The 22,315-nt window shown below is 41.4% G+C and overlaps 1 protein-coding gene across 5 annotated transcripts in view; it reads right to left on the bottom strand.

The window, feature by feature from the left end:
- cntn4 (contactin 4) overlaps positions 1-22,315 on the bottom strand; it is a 727,084-nt gene that overhangs the window by 489,734 nt on the left and 215,035 nt on the right. The window contains exon 3 of one of the 5 annotated variants that reach the window (XM_008105345.2): positions 11,125-11,214. The exons of the other annotated variants lie outside the window; for them this stretch is intronic. The gene's annotated coding sequence lies outside the window, so the exon portion shown is untranslated. The remainder of the gene's footprint in view (positions 1-11,124; positions 11,215-22,315) is intronic. 5 annotated transcript variants of the gene reach the window in all.

Here is a 22,315-nt window from a genome sequence, read left to right as displayed (position 1 = left end):
ATAGACACCTCCAAGGTCATGTGGCCGGCATGACTGCATGGAACGCCGTTACCTTCCCAACGGAGCGGTACCTATTGATCTACTCACATTAGCATGTTTTCGAACTGCTAGGTTGGCAGATATATATATAGATATAGATATATCTCTGAGGCAATATGTTACAATGTAGATGTCTCATACTATTAAATAAAAAACCAAGTTGCATTGAAGAAAGAGAACATTTCTCAAAAATTCCACCTTCACTCAAAACACTGGTTCCATTTGGGTGCCCTCTGAATACAGAAGGTGTCAAAAACTGCTTACAATAGTCACATCATGCTTACCTTCTAACAATACACTTCAATTATAGGCAATGGTTAGTATCCAATGGTGGAAAAATGCTTTGCTCATGGAAACACCAAATGTAGTTTATAATAGCACATAAATCCCAGTTAACATATTATTTTGTGACAACTAGTTAGCAACCAAATATTTATCAAAAATAAAAAAGTCAAATCTCTAGTGAATTCATAAAGGAAAACAATGGTCTTTCAGAACATAAGGGAGCAAAAATATATAAGCTGTATAGGTCCTGACTATGACTATTTTACTCAAAATAACTCCATTAAAACAGTTAATCACATATTTAATTTATCATTATGGGGTGGGGAAGATTTTCCAATATGTTCTCATCAAGGCAGGCAAAATCACAGGAATACAGAGGAGGTAGCCTTGAATAATTTCTAAAAAGAATTATGTCAAATCCTATCTGTTAAATTATTCACAATGAATAATTTGACCATAAAAGGGCTCTCTAATGTCCTCTGTGTCCCTCTTTATCCCTTAGAAAGTATTCAGGGGCACAATAACATCATTTTTTTCACGATCATGTTGTCAAAGGTCAGACGCCAGCCAGTTAGATAAATGCAATTTATTTAACAAACAACTCAAAACAGCTCAATAAAACATTCAAGGAGCTTATAACAATTAAACTTCAGTGTAAATAAGCATTCAAAACGAAGAAAATGCCAAAAGAACAAACCGGCGTATAATCCGGATTATCCGGAGATATAATCCGGGATTAGAACCAAGGTGCTTGAATAAAGTTCAAAATTGCAATGCAGACTTAAAACGGCAAAACAAACAAGGGCAAATAGTCCCGAAGGCTCAAAACTTCCCAAAAACCCAAAAGTACAGCAAGAGCCCCAAAACTAAAGAGAAAGCCCAAACCGGGCTAAAGTTCTTCGCCAAAAGCGGCGCAGGCAAACAAAGCTGGAAAACGCTAAAGCAATAGCGAAAAGTCGCTGCGGAATCGAAAGCCAAGCCAGATGTCAAGGGAACGAAATGTCGAAGCGAAGTCAAACCGGTCCGGGGTTGGGATTTGAGAACAGCGTCAGAGTCGAAGACGAAGCCAGCGGTCAGCAACGGAAGTCAGCCACGGAGACGGGAATGATGCCAAGCCGAGTTTTGGGAGCAAAGAGATATGCCAAGTCAAATTCCAGTCCAAGATCAAAAGGGGTGAAGTCGTCACAACAGGGTCCACGTCACAGGATAACACAAAAGGCCAAGATGACGGAGGCGAGTGGCAGCTAATGCAAAATAGTAATAAAAATGCAGTCCAAACAGAAAACCCACACAGTTCCAGCCCTCCATCGTAGAATAACCCGGATCAAACTTACATCGGTTGCAAAGTCCCAAGCCAGTCTTCGGAGTCAAATACAGGAAACCCAATGGTGCCCAACAACACCTTGCACATGCAAGGAACAATGGCCAAACACCCCTAATTTATTTCCTTGGGCATCCAAACAACCAATGCCTTAGGATCAGGTGTCCCGAGCTCCTTATCAGAGTCCGAGCTCCAAACAGCCAACGTTTTAGGATCAGGCGTCCCAAGTTCCTCATCAGAGTCAGAATTGCTCTGCCTACGCCCAACCCTGTCCACACCTCTGGAATTGCCCTCATTCCTCTAGACAGACCATGTGGGATCTGCTTCTGAATAAACCCAAGCCTCTCCTGCGTCCTCAGCATCCATGGGCCCAGTTTCCTCCCCAAGATCCTCCGGAGCCTGTGCCCAGTCTATGCCAACTCCTTCCACCACCACCAGTTCCACAGTATCCATTTCTACCCTAGGATCCCCTTCCAACTCCCCAAATGAATCCTCATCTATCTCCCTGACTCACTTCCTATGTAAATCTTCCAACGAGCCCTCCTCACGAGGATTCTTCCTTCCCCTCATGATCCTACCATTATCACTAACAGCCTCAGAAGACTCATTCACAACACATGTGCTAATAGAATTTTCCCCAGCTGCTGCTGGGGAGGATGATTTACAGAAACCTTTTTTTTTTCTTTTCAAAAATATCTGTCACGACCCAGGCTACAGAGCACCAATAACCATACGCAGAGGCCAGATTCTATCTAATATCTTTATTAAGGAAATATATAAGATTAATAAAAACAAATGTAAAAGTTAGTTCAGAAGCGGACCTTTCAGGAAAGGTCAAAATTAGTCCAAAAAAGCAATGTCCAATATGAAATATTATGGTCCAAAGTTGTAATCCAATAACCGAACACTCACTTTGCCAGGCAAAGTGAGGGGAATAGACCAGGTCCTTTAGTCCATAACTTGAAATAACTTGATACTTGAAACAAGGCTTAAACGTGGAACAAGGTAGCTAGGAACAAGAACAAGGTCCGTGGAATAACTTGGTAAAATCCGTGGAACAAGGCAAGGATTGGTCCTGGGCGACAAGGCAAGGTCCGTAGGTAAACAAGGCTGGGAAGCAAGGCGAAGGCTGGAAAGCAGGGCAAGGCTTGAGCAGGAGCGAGGCTTGAATCGGAGCGCGCTGTCCAGACACAACTCGCTCCGTAGGCTGACGAATTGACTCTGCGAAGTTACTACGCGGGTAAAACACCTATATAGAGTCTAACTTTCCCACCGAAGCAGTTCTCTGGGAATCAGAAACGAAAGCTAAACTCTGAGACCAGATGTTAGACTCCTTAAAGATTCTCACGAGAAGCAGTCTTAATTGGCTACATTCTTAGCTGCAATTCTCGCACTCCTGCGCGAAGCTGATTCCAAACTTCTCTGTTGTTTACAAAACTCCCGGCGCAAGAACACGGGAGAAGTAGGCTCTGGGCTTGTTTGACATACTTCTGGGAGACAACTTTCTTGCAGGTGCAAGGTTCCCAGATCTGCCTGGGAAAGATCTGGCTGAGAGGAATCCAGTTCTGACTGGGAAGGTAAAAAACCCAAGTTTTCTTCTTCATCAGGAATTACAATGTCCTGAGCAGGACTACAAGGCCCATGGGTCATCACACTATCCCCCTCCTCAAGGCCCCTCCCAAACTGGGGCCCTCTCCCCGAGGCGCGAGGTCGCGGCTTGGCGGGATAGGTCTGATGAAAGCGGCGGGTTAGATCAGGAGCATGGACTGTGGAGGCGTCTTCCCAAGAGCGTTCCTCAGGGCCAAAACCCACCCAGTCAATGAGATATTGTAGGCGGCGGCGATGAAAGCGAGAATCCAAAATGTCCTCAACCTCGAACTCCTCCTCCCCATTCATCAAAACAGGAGGGGGGGCCGGTTGGTCTGTATCAGGACGCACACCATCCGCCGGAAGGAGCAGGGAACGGTGAAACACTGGGTGAATGCGCATTGAACGCGGAAGTTGGAGTTTGAAAGTCACGGGGTTTAATTGCGCCACCACTGGATAGGGGCCAATGAAACGGGCATCTAACTTCCGGCAAGGGCGGTGGGAGGGCAGAAAGCGAGTGGACAGAAAAACCCGATCTCCTACCTTGATTTCGGGGCCCGGCTGGCGGTGTTTGTCAGCGTGGCGTTTATAGTCCTCCTTGGCTTGGTCCAGTTGCTGGAGCAAAAGTTGTTGCACCGCTGTGAGTTCCTGCAGCCAATCCTCTGCTGCGGGAACTTCTGAAGTTTCAATGACAGGGGGAAAGAAACGTGGATGGAAGCCGTAGTTTGCAAAGAACGGCGTTTCTTTTGTAGAAGCTTGAACTCCATTGTTGTAGGCAAACTCTGACAGTGGTAACAGAGAAGCCCAATTGTCCTGTTGGTAGTTTACATAACAGCGAAGATACTGCTCTAAAGTGGCATTGGTGCGCTCCGTTTGCCCATCTGTTTGGGGATGATGAGCTGAAGATAAGCGAGAGTCTATGCCCAATAGTTTTTGTAGTGCCTTCCAAAAACGAGAGGTGAATTGAGATCCACGGTCTGTGACTAAACTCTTGGGCAATCCATGTAGTCTGAAAACATGTTGAAGGAATAGATCCGCAGTCTCTTTGGCCGTGGGGAGGCCTTCGCAGGGAATGAAATGGGCTAACTTGGTGAAAAGGTCCACCACCACTAAGATCGTGGTGAATCCACAGGAAGGTGGTAGGTCAGTGATGAAATCCGCAGAAATTATTTCCCATGGGCGAGATGGGGTAGGAAGGGGGTGTAAAAGCCCTGAGGGCTTCTCCCTTCTTATCTTGGAGCGCTGACATACTGGGCAGGTGTTGACATATTTTTCCACATCCTTGCGGATCTTGGGCCACCAAAAATCCCTTAGGATCAGATGCATGGTTTTAAATAGTCCGAAGTGTCCTGCTGGTTTGCAGTCATGACACAGACGAAGCGCTTTTTCCCTGCCCGGTCCGGGTGGGATATAAACATGATTTCTATAGCAAAGCAGCCCATCTTTAAGCGAAAAGGGAAAATGCAGACCTTGGCGAAGTTGGTCCTGCGCCCAGGCATCTGCTTGCTGACTAGCCCTGATTTCTTGAGCACAGATGGGTCCTGGAGTAGAGGAAGTTGAACCAATGGAAATGGATTTGGTGTTCCCCACTGTGAGCGTGGCAAAGTTCTCGGGTTGTAGTAATTGGGATTCAAAGGTCTCCTTACGTCCTGCAGCGTATTCCGGTTTACGTGACAGGGCGTCTGCTTGCTTGGTCTGGGCTGGGGTCACGTAATGAATCTGGAAGTTGAAACGTTCGAAGAATAAAGCCCAACGTTGCTGCCTCTGATTCAGTTTGCGGGCAGTTCTTAGATGTTCTAGATTACGATGATCAGTGTGGACTTCAATGGGAAATTTGGCCCCTTCTAGCCAATGTCTCCAAGTTTCAAAGGCTGCCTTTATGGCCAGTAGTTCTTTTTCCCAAATGGTGTAATTCCTCTCTGGTGTGGTTAGTTGACGAGAGTAAAAGGCACAGGGATGGAGGTGATCTCCCACCGGTTGTAAGAGTACAGCCCCAATTGCCACATCAGAGGCGTCCGCTTGCACAACAAAAGGGGTTCCAGGATTTGGGTGCTGTAGAATTGGCTGGGACGTGAATAGTTTCTTTAGTTGCTGGAACCCTTTCTCTGCTTGATCAGTCCAGCGGAAAGGCTGTTTTCCACGGATGCAGCTAGTGATGGGGTCAGACCAGCGGGCAAAATCTGGAATGAACTTGCGGTAATAGTTCGCGAACCCCAAGAAACGCTGCACCTCTTTCTTGTTAGTTGGCGCCCGCCATTCCAATACTGCTGAAACCTTGGCTGGATCCATGGAAAGCCCTAGAGGCGAGATGCGGTAACCAAGGAAATCTACCTCTTGTAGATCAAAAGCGCATTTTTCCAGCTTGGCATAAAGTCCATGATCCCGCAATCGTTGTAACACCATTTTGACGTGGTTCTCATGTTCTGATTGTGATCTAGAAAACACCAAAAAATCGTCCAGGTAGATTATCAAGAACCTGTCTAGATAGTCCTGAAAAATGTCATTGACAAAATGCTGGAACGTTGCGGGAGCTCCGCATAATCCGAAATTCATAACTCGGGACTCGAATAATCCGAATTTGGTCTGGAAGGCGGTCTTCCACTCGTCCCCTTCTCTGATGCGAACTAAGTTGTAAGCCCCCCGAAGATCCAGTTTGGTGTAAACCTTGGCTCCTCGAAGCCGATCCAGTAGATCCGAGATTAAGGGCAGGGGATAGCTGTTCCGCTTGGTGATATTGTTCAATGCTCTGTAGTCCACCACCAAGCGTAGTTCCCCTGACTTCTTTTTCACAAACATCACTGGGGAGGCGGCTGGGGATTGAGAGGGTCTAATGAATCCCTTACGAAGGTTTGTCTCTATAAATTCCCTGAGAGCTTCTTGCTCTGGTTCAGTCAGAGAGTATAGATGCCCTCGCGGGATCGGGGCCCCCTCCACCAGGTCAATGGCACAGTCATAAGGTCTATGTGGGGGTAATTTCTCGGCTTCTTTTTCATTGAATACATCCCAATACTCGGAGTACTTCTTGGGCAGGGTGATGATGGGCTCGGTGTCTGTGGCATGGCAGACCTTGGCTACAAGGCAATGGTTTTGGCAGTACTGTGAAGCAAACTGCAGTTCTCTGTTGGACCAGGAGATGTTAGGGTCGTGGAGAGTCAGCCATGGAATTCCCAAAATCACAGGGAAATGGGGAACCTCGGTAACAAAGAAGGAAATCTCTTCCATATGTTCCCTTATCCACATCCTGGTGGGTTCCGACCACTGACTTACGGGGCCCGTCTTGAGGGGGCGGCCGTCTATGGCTTGCACCACACGGGCATTCTTGAAATCATGGTATTGTAATCCCAGAGAGTCGGCATACTCTCTATCAATGAAATTGTTGGTGGCTCCAGAGTCTATCATGGCGTGGATCATGACGGGTCCCCTTTTTGCTGACCATAAGGTGACCACGAGAAGGAACAGGACCCCAGTAGGCGGCTCTTGAATGGATTTTTTGACCGGGTTGGCGAGCCTCTCTACGCCCGGTCGTTGGCTTCCCCCGCCGGCTGTGTGCCAGTCGGCTCAGACGCCTTCGTCTCCGTGGAGGACGCCGCCGCAAGACGGGCGGCAGGCTTCCCTTTGGCTGGGCACTCTCTGGCGAAGTGGCCCCCGTTCCCGCAGTACCAACAGAGGTTTAAGCGTTGACGACGGGCCTTCTCGGCGGCATCTAGTCTGGGACGCACGTTGCCCAACTGCATCGGCACCTCCTCGCTTCCTCTGGGGTATGGGGTTGGTGGTGGGGGTCTCCACACTGGACGTGGCTGAACGCTGGCGGGAGCGGGGGGTTTTGCCCCGGCTCTACCGCTCTGGCCTCGAACCCACTGTTTCCTGTTGGCAATCATGACTTCAGCCCGTAAACATTGATCAATGAGTGCCTCGAGGGTCTGGGGAGGATCCACCTTGGAGATTTCTTCCAGCATTTCAATGTTGAGACCCTCCCGGAATTGTCCTCTGAGGGCTACATCGTTCCAGCCGGTGTTGTGGGCCAGCACTCGGAACTCGGCTATATACTGAGACATAGGTCTGTCTCCTTGGAAAAGGCGACGGAGTTTGTGACCGGCTGCCTCCAAATTGTCCTCGATTCCCCAAGTCTCCTTGAGGTGGTCCAAGAAGTGTTGCGCTGATCTTAGGTGTGGAGAGGCTTGGTCGAACAGTGCCGTCGCCCAGTTGGCCGCTGGCCCGTCTAGAAGACTGTAAACCCACGCCACTTTGATGTCTTCTTGGGGAAACTCGGCAGCACGGGCCTCTAGATAAGCTTGACATTGGCGACGGAAAACATGAACCTTGGAAGCTTCTCCAGTAAACTTGGTTGGCAACGCCATGGCCGGGAGGCGGATTCCGCGCTCCCGCAAACCCTTTATTTCTCCATCCTGGGCGTTGAGTCTGTCGCGGATGCGATCCACTTCGTCCTTGCTGATGGTGTAGCTCAGTGGCTGCCCACCGGGCACGGTTCCGGTAGACATTCTGGCCGAGGTTAATTGGTGCTTAGGGTGGCGGAGTCAAACTGTCACGACCCAGGCTACAGAGCACCAATAACCATACGCAGAGGCCAGATTCTATCTAATATCTTTATTAAGGAAATATATAAGATTAATAAAAACAAATGTAAAAGTTAGTTCAGAAGCGGACCTTTCAGGAAAGGTCAAAATTAGTCCAAAAAAGCAATGTCCAATATGAAATATTATGGTCCAAAGTTGTAATCCAATAACCGAACACTCACTTTGCCAGGCAAAGTGAGGGGAATAGACCAGGTCCTTTAGTCCATAACTTGAAATAACTTGATACTTGAAACAAGGCTTAAACGTGGAACAAGGTAGCTAGGAACAAGAACAAGGTCCGTGGAATAACTTGGTAAAATCCGTGGAACAAGGCAAGGATTGGTCCTGGGCGACAAGGCAAGGTCCGTAGGTAAACAAGGCTGGGAAGCAAGGCGAAGGCTGGAAAGCAGGGCAAGGCTTGAGCAGGAGCGAGGCTTGAATCGGAGCGCGCTGTCCAGACACAACTCGCTCCGTAGGCTGACGAATTGACTCCGCGAAGTTACTACGCGGGTAAAACACCTATATAGAGTCTAACTTTCCCACCGAAGCAGTTCTCTGGGAATCAGAAACGAAAGCTAAACTCTGAGACCAGATGTTAGACTCCTTAAAGATTCTCACGAGAAGCAGTCTTAATTGGCTACATTCTTAGCTGCAATTCTCGCACTCCTGCGCGAAGCTGATTCCAAACTTCTCTGTTGTTTACAAAACTCCCGGCGCAAGAACACGGGAGAAGTAGGCTCTGGGCTTGTTTGACATACTTCTGGGAGACAACTTTCTTGCAGGTGCAAGGTTCCCAGATCTGCCTGGGAAAGATCTGGCTGAGAGGAATCCAGTTCTGACTGGGAAGGTAAAAAACCCAAGTTTTCTTCTTCATCAGGAATTACAATGTCCTGAGCAGGACTACAAGGCCCATGGGTCATCACAATATCACAAAATGCAAAGAAAAAAATCACACTACTTGGCCATTTTCCTGTTTTGTCAAGACACTCCTTCTTATTGAGAAGGAGAAAAGTAAGTGAAAATTCCTTACATCAGCATGGGATAAATTTGTCCTGACAAATCCATTGCACTCACATTGGCTGTTTTCTATAAATAAGAAAATGTTACATCTACTCAAAATAAAATAATCTTCTTTTCTTTTTTTCAGCTCTAGGTGATCAGATATTGTGGATTTTGCCCACAATTCTATATTGATAAATTCTCCTTAACACATCAATATTTTTATAGAATTCTCACTAGGATAAAAAAAATACCTCAGATTAAAGTACTCATTCAATCAAAAATTTAAAAGACAAATAGGTTCAAAGAATTCTGTTATTGGTCATAATACAATATTCATAAACTTTTAAAATCACATTTTCTTTATTTAAATATGTTTTCTTTTAAGTATCTCTCATTTCAGGAAAAGCTCCAACTTTTGAAGGAAAAGGTTTTCTCTCTCTTAATAATCTTCTTTAAGCTGGTTATTAGCCATGCTGGCAACCTCAAAGTGTGTCCTCTCCGACAAAGAGTATGCATTCTTACTGAGTTTTTATTCATTCAGCTTTGTGTGTTTCCCTTCTCTCTAAAAGGTTTAAATAACTTTCTTAAGGCCTAGTATCTAACACCAAGACGCTTAACCAAACATTCTGAGCCCAACCTTTCTGTTTTGATGTTGCTCACTCATTGTTATCCCCCACTTCTCTCAAATTGAATTCAGCCAAATACTGAAAATGTTCCTCACATTTGCTACAAAAATAATATATGTTACAGATCTATCCTCTTTCCAGACTGCACTGTTACAATCATGTAAACTATTTACAAAGTTATGGTAAAAGCCACCCTTTATATTATAAACATTACAGTAGAGTCTCACTAATCCAACATAAACGGGCCGGCAGAATGTTGGATAAGTGAATATGTTCGATAATACGGAGGGATTAAGGAAAAACCTATTAAACATCAAATTAGGTTATGATTTTACAAATTAAGCACCAAAACATCATGTTATACAACAAATATGACAGAAAAAGTAGTTCGATATGCAGCAATGCTATGTAGTAATTACTATATTTACAAATTTAGCACCAAAATATCATGATATATTGAAAACATTGACTACAAAAATGCATTGGATAATCCAGAACGTTGGATAAGTGAGACTCTACTGTATATGAAAGCAATCTTGCACCTATAGAGTTTAGTATAGACAATTGGGGACTTTTTATTGCTGTTGTACTGGAACAGAATTTAGTTGGGATATGCCAGGCAATATTAAATAATGCATAATGTATTTTCTGGCTGCAGAAGCTATTCTTTTCAGCTATTACTTGTAGCTATGTAAATAAGAAAGAAACCAAGTGGGGGAAGAAAGTCACAATAGTGGTGGTAGTTTAGCTTAGGGGGGAAACAAGATTTGTTCACATTCTGTTAAGAGACAAAATATCCTAATATTGGGGATGCTCTTGTGGACATAGAATGAAGATTATTTTATTTGGGCTTAAGTCTGGTGTCTTTAAACAAATTCCTTGTTCCAGTCCAAAGTAGAACAAATGTTGATGGACAAAGCATCCAAAAACTACTTCCCAACTGTAATTATCAGGATTAGGGACAATAAATCAACAGAAACTGCAAATATAGAACTGCTTAACATTTCACTCTCTCTCCCTCTTTCTATATACAGTAGAGTCTCACTTATCCAACATAAACGGGCCGGCAGAATGTTGGATAAGCGAATATGTTGGAAAATAAGGAGGCATTAAGGAAAAGCCTATTAAACATCAAATTAGGTTATGATTTTACAAATGAATTACCAAAACATCATGTTAGACAACAAATTTGGCAGAAAAAAGTAGTTCAATACGCAGTAATGCTATGTAGTAATTACTGTATTTACGAATTTAGCACCAAAATATCATGATATATTGAAAACATTGACTACAAAAATGCATTGGATAATCCAGAACGTTGGATAAGCGAGTGTTGGATAAGTGAGACTCTACTGTATATGTGTTTGTATGTGATGCACACTCATAGAAAGATATTCAGCCCTCTGTACCCACAAATTCTATATTTTCTATGCTTGAAAATATAGCCCTCTTTTGAAAAAACCCAAAAGTGAACTTTGGTTTAGCCACTATATATGTTTTACTACACCACTGTATATGATAGAACCTAGACATCCACAGATTTGGGTATTTTTGGAGAGGTTAGTGTGTGTGTGTGTGTGTGTGTATGTGTGGAACCACACCCCAGTGGATATCAATGATATCAAGAGTGTATATATCTCCACACCCATATATGTATACTCTTAAAACTGAATAATATACAATGACACACCTTTTCTGGAAACACTTCTTAAACTGTCCATGGGATAGTAGTTCTTAATCTGGTATCTTTGATGAAAGGTCCCAAACATGTGATATCCACCTAGAAAGGAGTTCACATATAGAACTTTAAAACACTATATTCCCATCTTTGACAAGGCTGTCTTGGTAAAGTTTAAATGTAAAAGAGTTTGGCAGCCATTTCTTCAACCGCTATTCACATTCTGGCACTTGGTGTGAAAACTGCATTTTATCTATACGAAAAAAATGTGTATTTTGCACATAATTTTTTCCCTTTTGTTAGACCTACAGGCTAAATCCAAATATGATTCCAAGTCGAGTAGGTCTACTCATTACTGTTGTGTAGAAGTTCAGTTCACTTTCATGAGTTTATTTCCTTAAGACTAAAGTTGGATTTTGTCCTATAGCATGAACTACCTATTTGAGTTCTTTGTCTCAAAGTACACATGAACAGAAGCACCAATGAGACAGCGTAGTCATTATGCCAAAACATCTTGGAAGGATGTGTGTGTGTGTGTGTGTGTGTGTGTATATTTCGTGTCAGGAGCAACCGAAGTTGCTTCTGGAGTGAAAGAATTGGCCGTCTGCAAGGACGTTGCCCAGGGGACGCCCGGATGTTTTTTTTTTTTTGATGTTTTTACCATCCTTGTGGGAGGCTTCTCTCATGTCCCCGCATGGAGCTGGAGCTGATAGAGGGAGCTCATCCGCACTCTCCCCAGGTGGGATTCGAACCTGGCAACTTTCAGGTCAGCAACCCAACCTTCAAGTCACTTAGTCCACTACGCCATCTGGGGGCTCCATGCACATATTAAATACCCCATAAAGGGCCAATCCAATATAAAAGCAGGAGGAAAGACAGTATTATAAAATTGGAAGGAAACTCTTTATATGAATTGTTAGTCATATCCGTTAAGCTGTTGGAAATCTTTCCAGCCTTGTGTCCAGGTAATAGACCTCAGCATTGTTTCTTGTCTCTGTAAAATAACTGTCATTGAAGTAGGATGGTTATATCATTCAAAAGCAAAGGAAACTACAGTGCCACTAACAATACTAAGCCAGGAAAACAAGAGAGGATCACAGAACATAATCTTCACTGTTCTCACCACATTTTTGGATTTTTGTTTTTATTTTGCTGTTGGATACCATTTTCTATGCTGATAGTATGGATCTCTATACAAGAAAAATTGTATCTGCAGATACAGAAAATGCTGATATGGGTTTAAGAAACTTGTTTTCTGTGCAAAAAAAAAAGTCCCCAAACAACACAAAACATGCATCTAGTGCAGGAAATATTTTCCCTCTGAAGAAAAGTTTTTTTCTGCATAAAAATACCATTGTATGTGCTCAAAAAAATCCACATTTTTTTGCATTGAATGAGTCCCAAACTAGATTCTCACCTACAATTTTCCTTATCAGTTTTTTTTCAAATTGCCTTTCCATTATATTCCAAAAGCATTGTCCTGAACAGGAGAGAAGAAGATGGCTGATGATGATGTGATAACACACATTTATGTGTGTTAAAAAGCGGGAGAGAAAGTGTGTGCCTGCCTGCAGCACCTCTCCAGTCTCCTCTAGAGTAAACACCTTTAAAGCTTCTTTAAAACCTCGACAATTCCCTACTACAGCTTCTCTAGGCTGCCTTATCCAACCCACAAAGTGAAGGCTCATGTCCTCCGTCGATTCCCTGGACTCTCCCTCCTCCTCCTCTTCCTTCTCTTTCTCCTCTTCCTCCTCCTCCTTTTTTCTTTTTCTCTTTTTGGCTGCTCAATTTTCCCCAAATATTGGCACTTCCCATCCCCTCATCTTCTCTCTCTCTGGGGCTGAATGACCTTCTCCATCTGATGTGCATCATGATTAAAGCTAGCTACAAGAAAAAGTGGGATCTGGACATCTGGCAAAGGCGGGTTATCTACTTTGGGAGGAGGGCTGCCAGCTGTGAAAAGGAGGGGCAGAAGGGACATGCAAAGGGGCCACGGATCCCCAGTGGGAGGGAGAGGGTGTGGTGAGGCTTCTTCCCTGTCTCCCTCACCCTTCCCACACAAGTCTCAAGGTAGCAGTTGCTCCTCTTCTTCGCTGATCAACCTCTGAAAAGCTGGGTCTCCATCTGAATCTAAGGTATTTTGCAGGCCTGCCTGCAGCGCCTCTCCAGTCTCGTCTAAACAGCTTTAAAGACTCTTTACAGCATGTGCCTGCTTGCAGCACCAGTCCCCTCTAGAATAGAAACAACTTAAAATGCCTAAAATGAAGGGAAGGAGAACCTGGGAAGCCCCCTCATAATGGGCTGATAGAAAATGGAGCTTTGGTGCCCCAGAGCAAAAACAGAAATCTTCCCCCCCACAAAAATTTTTTTGGGAGGTTTCCAAAAAACAAATGGGGGCCCTCACCCAAAGCCAAGACATAAAATGGATCAAGATTTACATGGATTGCACAAGCCTACCTGAAGGAACCCTGGTGGCGAAGTGCATTAAAGCGCTGAGCTGCTGAACATGCAGACCTAAAGGTCCCAGGTTCAAATCCCGGGAGCGGCTTGAGCGCCCGCTGTTAGCTCCAGCTCCTGCCAAACTAGCAGTTCGAAAACATGCCAATGTGAGTAGATCAATAGGTACCACTCTGGCGGGAAGGTAACGGCGCTCCATGCAGTCATGCTGGTCACATGACCTTGGAGGTGTCTATGGACAATGCCGGCTCTCCGGCTTAGAAATGGAGATGAGCACCAACCCCCAGAGTCAGACATGACTGGACTTAACGTCAGGGGAAACCTTTACCTTTACTACCTGTATATGATAATTACTGCTAGATCAAGAGAAACTGCAGAGTCTGTTTCACAATTTCTTACATAATTTGTTAAACTTTTATGTATGTAAATATTCTTTAGTTAAAATATGCTGACCTAAGAGTTCTTGATCAAAGATCAGGTGCCAAAGTCCTTTTATTAATGAACAATATTATACAACAGGCTTTTAATTTATTAACTGCTTAGGGTCTCACACTGGAAGAAATGCAAGAAATAAAATAAATAAAAGATAAGCAGAAGAAACAAAGAGTACAGTAGAGTCTCACTTATCCAAGCTAAACTGGCCGACAGAAGCTTGGATAAGTGAATATCTTGGATAATAAGGAGGGATTAAGGAAAAGCCTATTAAACCTCAAATTAGGTTATGATTTTACAAATTAAGCACCAAAACATCATGTTTTACAACAAATTTGACAGAAAAAGCAGTTTAATATGCAGTAATGTTATGTTGTAATTACTGTATTTAAGAATTTAGCACCAAGATATCATGATATATTGAGAACACTGACTACAAAAATGGCTTGGATAATCCAGAAACTTGGATAAGCGAGGGATGGATAAGTGAGACTCTACTGTAGTTAGAAGGATATGATTTCTACTTCAGAAAAAGATTTTCTGTCCTATCGTTTTCCATTACATTAAAAAAAGAATAGCAAACTGGAATCTAAGTGCCTGGTACTAGAGTTTTGTTCTTAAAAACCCAATATAAAAGAAATTTGTTGCTATTAAGTGTCTCAGTTTTTTACACACAAGCTACACATGAACTCTTATGATATCTATCAAAATATCTGTACTTGTCTCTAAACTGCTGGCTCAACATTTAAGCTATCATTTGCTGGGTAAGAAACTCCACTAAGAAATGACACCATAGGATTATAACCATATTTATAAACCTCTAGATATATCACCGGATAAAGTTTTGACAGATATTTTAGGGAGTACTGGAATGTTCTGTACCTAACTATTTCTCAAACTGTAATAGCTTTCCTAAGAATGGATTGTGCTTTATTGGGATTGATACAGACTTGAGATGTATAGAAATCGATAGATATCTTTCTAGATATGCTCTGGGATATTTCAAATGTTATTCAGAAAGAAAAGTTATAGCAGAGTTATGAGAAAGTACCAATTTTTCCATAATTCAAAGATGTGTCTGGATAAACATGATAAATGTTCATTAAAAATGTCCAAGTGACAGGTACATAAAAATTCTCTGAAGGGGTTTGCATTTAAGCTTTCACAGTTATAATGAATAAATGGAGCATGTACTTCCAAATGCAGATTTCCATCATCCATATCTTTGATACTTTATTGGTTTTAGGAGGTTTCTCCCTTGTTTATTTTCTCTTAAATGTCCACAAATATAATTACTGGAAAGTTTCAATACACTCTTTAGTACACATTCAGAAAGGAAGAAAAATATTTAAAATTTTGCAAGCATATGAACAAATACAAACATAGTTTTACATTAAAAATCTTCAAACCTTTCACAAACTATTAGTTATTTGAGTGTGCATTTACATATCACCAGCATCAACAAATCATTAATATAACAAAACTAATTTTAAGTGCCCCATCATGGTGCTACATTTCCCTGGTAGATTGTGTGTTCCTGAGAGGCAAAGGATGATGCTGAAAGTAGTCATTGTTAGTAGGGTCTCCCATGCCACATACAGGATTTTGCTGACTGTCCAAGCAGCCACTGGGCAGCAGTAGTAGAGGAAACAGACACTGTCATGGGTCTCCAGCAGTGGCACCACAGCTAACACTTTTAGAATTGCACATGAGGAGGTACATTGAAGACCTTTTGAATGTGTTTTACCATTAAAACCCTTTGACTAGAACAGCCAAAATGAAACAGAGAGGACATGCTCAAATTCAAGAACCTATTGCCATTCAGCAGAGGACAACTACAAATAGAACTGTGGCTAATGATGCAACTTGACTCAAGTTGTCAATGTGCTCAGAGATTAAAGGAAAATCCAATACTGTGTGTACACATTATAGGAGCATGGAATATGAACAGCATGAACTGGGTGAAGCAAGACAACATAGAACAAGTAATGGAACATAGAAAGATTGAAATACTTAGAGGGAATAAGCTAAATGGACAGAAATGGGCCATTTTGAGTGTGATAATTGCAGTGTTTGACACAGGAAATAAAAATTAGGAAGAAATGGGATGGCATTGATAGTGAGAAGAGATGTAACAAAGGCTGGCAAAGAATATATACAAACTCTGATCAAATAATATTTCACGGAAAATTCTTCTATATAAGCATAACCCAGGTTTATAGATGTAAAGAAACTGCAGGATTCTTTGCCAAAGGAAAACAGTCCAGAAGATAACTGACCACTCATCATAACAATGACTTCTTGATAACATAGGTAACTGGAATGCAAAAGGAAACAAAGAAGAATCAAAGACTATAAGAAAATTCAGCCTATTATCAAGAAATCAACAGCTGTATCCAAAGGTTGGGACCCTACTTTTGTCACCTTTGACTGTAGTTCCTCATCTGTCCTTAATTGATTGAAGAGTTTCATCTGTAATCCACTGACATTTATTTTCTTTTTCTTTTTCTTTATTTGGCTGCAGATTGTGTCTTTTTTTAAACATTTCTCTCAGTGTCTTCAGCTCTTTATGGCTTCAGTCCAGAGATCTTCTAACTCCCAGTCAATAAGAGTTAATATTGCATTTTTAACATTTTCCTTAAATTCTAGAGAGACAGTCCTCAGATTGTATTTTGGCAGAATGCTTGGTTTGGTACGGTTCCTTAACATTACTAAATTTTTGTATTAGCAGTTTATGGCCAGTCCAACAATTTGCTCCTAATCTTGTTTTTGCAAGGAGAAAGGAGCTCCTCCATCTACTGCTTCCAGTAAGGAAGTCAATTTGATTTGTATATGGATTTCTATAGTCTATGTAAGTGATATCCATGTATTTTGTTGTTTGAAGCATGTGTTTGTTGTGAAGAAACTGTTGGCCTTAGACAATACAATCAATTGCTTATCTGCTTCATTTTTTGATCCTAGGCTGAATTCTCCTACAATAATTGATTCTGCTTTATTTCCTACTTTTGCATTCCAATTGCAAATGACTATCAAGAAGTTCTGTTTTGTTGTGTAAATATCTTCTTCCTAGGCTCCATCATAAAATATTTCAGTTCCTCCTCCTTCTACCTTTATAGCTGAAGCATAAACTTGGATTGTAGTTATATTGATGTATTTTTTTCCTGAAATCCTATGGATATTAATTGAGCAGATTATATCCTTTAACAGCTTTTCATAGAATCATAGAGTTGGAACAGATTACAAGAATCATCTAATCAAATTAGCTGGGGTGCAGGAATACACACACTGAGCACTTGTGACACATAACCATACAGCCTCTGTTTAAAAACCTCCAATGAAAGTGACTCCAGGTGACTTCACACTCTGATGCAGCATGTTCGACTGTTGAACAGCTTTTACTGCCAGAAAGTTCTTCTTAATGATTATGTGGAATCTCTTTATCTGTAATTTTAATCCATTGTTCCACATCCTACCCTGTAGCAGCTAAAAACAAGCTTTGCAACATCTCTCCTTGTTATTAACGTTACCCTTTTTCTTCGTATATTTTTTCCTGAGTAAACTCTGTGTAATAATCTGACTCAAAATGTGAAATTTCTATCTACTGTAGCTTACTCATCCAAAGTATTGTAATCTTTATATATTTCATTTCTTCTACTGATGAGATAAGATGACATGACTTACTATAAAATAAAATAAGACTTTGTAAAATTTAAGGCACTAGAAAAAGAGGTAGCCTGCATTCCATATGGATAGATTCAACCAAGAGAGCCAAAGGTCTGAGTCTACAAAATCAAAGAAGGGTTGTTGTTCACAGGGTGACCAGGAGGTCTTTCATACTTACAGTCACCATAAGTCAGTCAACTTGATAGCAATTAACTACAATATAGCTTTCTGAAGCATGATATTTATTTATTAGTTTGTCATAAAGCAAAGAATATCCCTGAAATTTTATGGGATTCCTAAGGTCCAGTCATCATTCTCAACATTTTCTAATCTGTAAAGTTTGAGACTGTAGTCTAAATGGAAACAAATATATTGTTCTTAACACTCGACTGCATAGTAATAATAGCAAGTCAAAAGTTTTATATGTAAAATATTTGAATGTTTCAGCAGCCTCCAGGGTGGGGCAGAATAGAATATATATTTTTCTTGCTTAAAAACTTTCTTGTTTGGAGATAGTTCTTACCTCCAGTTGCCATAAGCAATAACAGCAGTAACAACTAACAGAACTACAACAAAAAACTCGATTATTTCCCTCAGCCCCTCCCCCCCAAAAAACCCCCAAAAAACAACTAGCACAGCAATAGGTTTTTTGCCTACAGGCATGAAATCTGGCAAGGATAATGTCATGTAAGAACAAGCAGACAAGCAAAACCATGGGAGCTGTACAAATGTTGAAATGACCCCAGGCTATATATTTTTGTAGCATCAGGAGGACCACCACTATGTAGATCACAAATATCAGGCATATGCAAACTAGGTGATGGGACTTTAGCTCCAAAAGAATTGGCAGCATATTAATTTAAACAAGGGGAAGTAGTCATTTTTAGGGAGGCCTTTGTTGATCTGTTTCATTATTTTTCAAAAAAGGAAGTGAAAGGGGAAGGGAAAGTCTTGTAGTAACCATAAGAATAGCTGATTTATTCATTTTGCCATGAATATTTGTGGATTGAAATCTTTTCCCTCAAATGTGCTGATGTAGTACAATATTCAAGTCTCATATGGAAGAGTGAAATGCAGTTTTGGAAAGCCCAGCTGTCACACTGGTGAGAAACCATCAGTGTGTCTTAGCAACTTCAAAATAATGTCCTTAGGCTGAAAATTGTCTCTGAAGTGTGAAAGCAATATACATTCTGCTTTCAGGTAAGTTAGTTTTCTTAACGATAGAGACTTTTCCAGAAGTTTATATTTTCAAAGGTAGTGGGAATGCATACTCCTATGCGATAAGAGGTTACGCCAATGGTAAGTTCCCCCACGTTAGACAGACCTTGCTGCAGTGCCAGACTAAATATACCAAACAGCTATTGGGCAGCAGCAGAAGTTGAGGGCAATGGCAGTGGATGCCTCAGATACTACTGCAGTGGTACCATAGCTAATACATGTACGTCCTGCACAGAAGGAGCATAGCAAATATATTATTGTACTTTTAATGCTGATATACTGCATTTTATATGTGGTGTGGCACCATGTGTGCTATTTGTAAGCCGTCCCAAGTCCCTATGGGAGACAGAGGTGGGGTATAAATAAAAGATGATGATGATGATGATGATGATGATGATGATGATGATGATGATGATGATGATGATAAAACCTTTTCAGTAACTTGCACTGTGAAAACCCCATGATGATACAATCCAAAATGAAACAAGAGACAACACTCACAGGGCAAAGGATAGAGCTTCTGGGATAGAGCAGATGACAACTGTAAGTGGTGATGTGGCTAATGGCACAACTGGACTTAGGCCAAAAGGTCATTCAACTGTTTACTTGCTCAGAAGTTGAAAGAAAAATTCAAAGTTGTACAACACTGTGACATGGAATTTGAAACGTATGACTCAGGGAAACAAGACATAATAAAACATGAAATGCAATATTTTTCCAATACTTGGTGTGTGTGACATAAAATAAAGAGGAAAGAGATATTTGGTGGCAGGTAATTACACAATGTCTTACTCGGGAAATGAAAATCTAAAAAGAATAGGATGGCATTAGGATGATTGAGGCCTCTTATTTCTGACAATTCTTTTTTCTCTGATCCTGTCCTGCTGTCCTGGAAAGCTTTCTCAATATGAAATGATATTTAGGCTCATCCACAAGAAAGGGAGGGCTATCACCACAATATATCAAGGAGAGAACTCCCCCTTTTCTCTTCTTGATCTCATACCATTTGATTACTGGTTCTAATTCCTATTGCACTATACTGAATGTTTTTATACAAATCTAAAAATGTATATACACAAAAGGTTCTATGGCAACATTCACTTGTATGTTACTTAATTTTTTGTTGGTTGGAATAATGTGATGAATGAAGTAGACTACATTATAACTTTTAATATCAGACTTCACCAAAAAGTCAGTCTCATGTGCCTTAAATTCATTCTCTAGAAGCTGTCAGCAAGTGAGGACAGAGTCAAAAATGCCTGAGATTATATCAGGGATAGTAGTGGAGGACTTTGTAGCTCACATATACTCCAGGAAAACCAAAATTAATAGCCCTCCAGGGATGTAATGAGGAAACTAAGAAATGACATTGCTGAGAGCGAGAGAGAAAAGAAATATTAAATGAATTATCCAAGAGACAAGAATGTATAAATTCTTATCCAAGAGACAGGAATGAATGTGGCTACCGATAACACACTTAACTGTCAGAATGAGCATCTTTTATTTTCTCCTCTTAAGCCAGAGCTAAGCAGAATGTTTTCAGCTGGCACAAGGATTTAGCCCATTGCACCACCACGTCCCCTTAACTCACTAATTTGATTTCATTGGAACATGGGTGACAGAAAAGACACAGTAATTTAGTGGTGGCAAATACACACACACACGCATGCATGCATACACACACATTCTGCATAAGGTGCTAGTCTCAAACAGTCTGGATTTAAATTTTCCATCCTTGATTAACTGACCGATCTTTGCAGCTATCCATGCATTTCTCTACTTATGATCTTTCAATGACCTCTAAAGGAAAATAATTGCATCTTATTAATTGTTAAGAAACAAGGCAATTAAAAATTATATGTGTGGAATGAAAAGAAAAAAAAGTGGTGCAATTGATTTACAAACTGAATTGAAGAAGTTAAAAAAATATATATCACATTTTGGCACAGTAACCTGACAGTTTGCAGAAGTGCAAGATCACAATTCTCAGGCAACAATAGAATTTTGTAGTCCATGTGGAGAATCATTCTAAATTGGAGGAAAGTGATGGTGATGACAAAATGCTAACATGCCTCAGTTTTCTCCCAAAAAGTGCTCAACTTGAGCATAAAGGAACAAAATATGCAATAGGAGAAATGCAGCACAAAATACGTAAAGGGGCAGTACAGGAATATTTGGCTATTTTAAAAGAATTCATGTCTCTGTGGTCAGTGAATTACATTTAACAATATTAAATGAACTGGCAGAAGGAATTTCAGAACCACTTTTTATTTCGTGTCAAAAGCATTGCATAACAAATACATTTTAAAATGATGGGGAAAAAAGGAAATCACAAGCAACTAAATAGTTTTAGACCAAAAACTGGCAACAGCAACCGCATTGTCCGTAGCTTTAAACAACTCCTCCTCCGTGCATGAGGCAGGACATTGTGGACAAGCATACATATGCGGAGTTGTTTGTTCTGCTCCACAGTCACCCAAGGTGGAGGATTCCTTCAGGTAGTGCCATCTTGCCAGGTTGTCTTTAGATTTGCCCACTCCACTTCTGAGTCTGTTCAGGGACTTCCAAGTTGCCCATTCTTGGTTTGCCCCGGGAGGCCACACCCAAAAGCATTGGATAAATGGATTCAGAACCACTGGCAATCATCTTTTAGATTTCCCAGAGAACAAGAGAAGTTCTAGCAGACTGGAAGAAGGCAAATATTGTCCCCACCTTCAAAATGGACAAAAAGAGGACCCAAACAATTACTGTCTAGTATAGACATGGGCAAACTTGGGCCCTCCAGGTGTTTTTGGGCTTTAACTCCCACAATTCCTAACAGCCAGTAGGCTGTCGAAGGCTTTCATGGCTGGAATCACTGGGTTGTTGTGAGTTTGGTCATGTTCCAGAAGCATTCTCTCCTGATGTTTCACCACATCTATGACAGACATCTTCAGAGGTTGGAATGTCTTGCTTTTCTCTCAACACAAAGGCTTCTCTTATATATACTATATTTCTATATTATAAACACATACATACAGAGACAGCAATGATTAAACTGTATATTGCTTCAAAATTAAACTACGAATTATAGTAACATATAAAAACAGAAAGCCTACACTGGAATAATCCCTCTTTCCCATTTCTAGAGCAATATAGTCCCTGAACAAACCAAGCCAATCAATAACCCTAGAATTATGTTAGCTTCCAGCTTGGCTACTCATACTGAGAAAGGTGAGGGGCACACGGCCACAAGAAAAACTAAACATTCATAAGGCAAAATGTGATGAGTTAAAATAAACATTTGAAAACAGGATATATTAAATTCTGACTATGTTATGCCTAGCAAGAAGTCGCAGTGGTGTCACTGAGAGTGATGTGGGGTGGAGGAATCCACAACAGAATTGTCTAGTATTTGCCCTATTTTTTCCCCAGCCCAAGTATTTTGTTTTTT

Source organism: Anolis carolinensis, chromosome 2, assembly GCF_035594765.1.
Source record: "Anolis carolinensis isolate JA03-04 chromosome 2, rAnoCar3.1.pri, whole genome shotgun sequence".
Classification (NCBI taxonomy): Eukaryota; Metazoa; Chordata; class Lepidosauria; order Squamata; family Dactyloidae; genus Anolis; species Anolis carolinensis.
The sequence above is the reverse complement of the archived record's forward strand: the minus strand, read 5'-3'. Positions and strand labels throughout refer to the sequence as shown.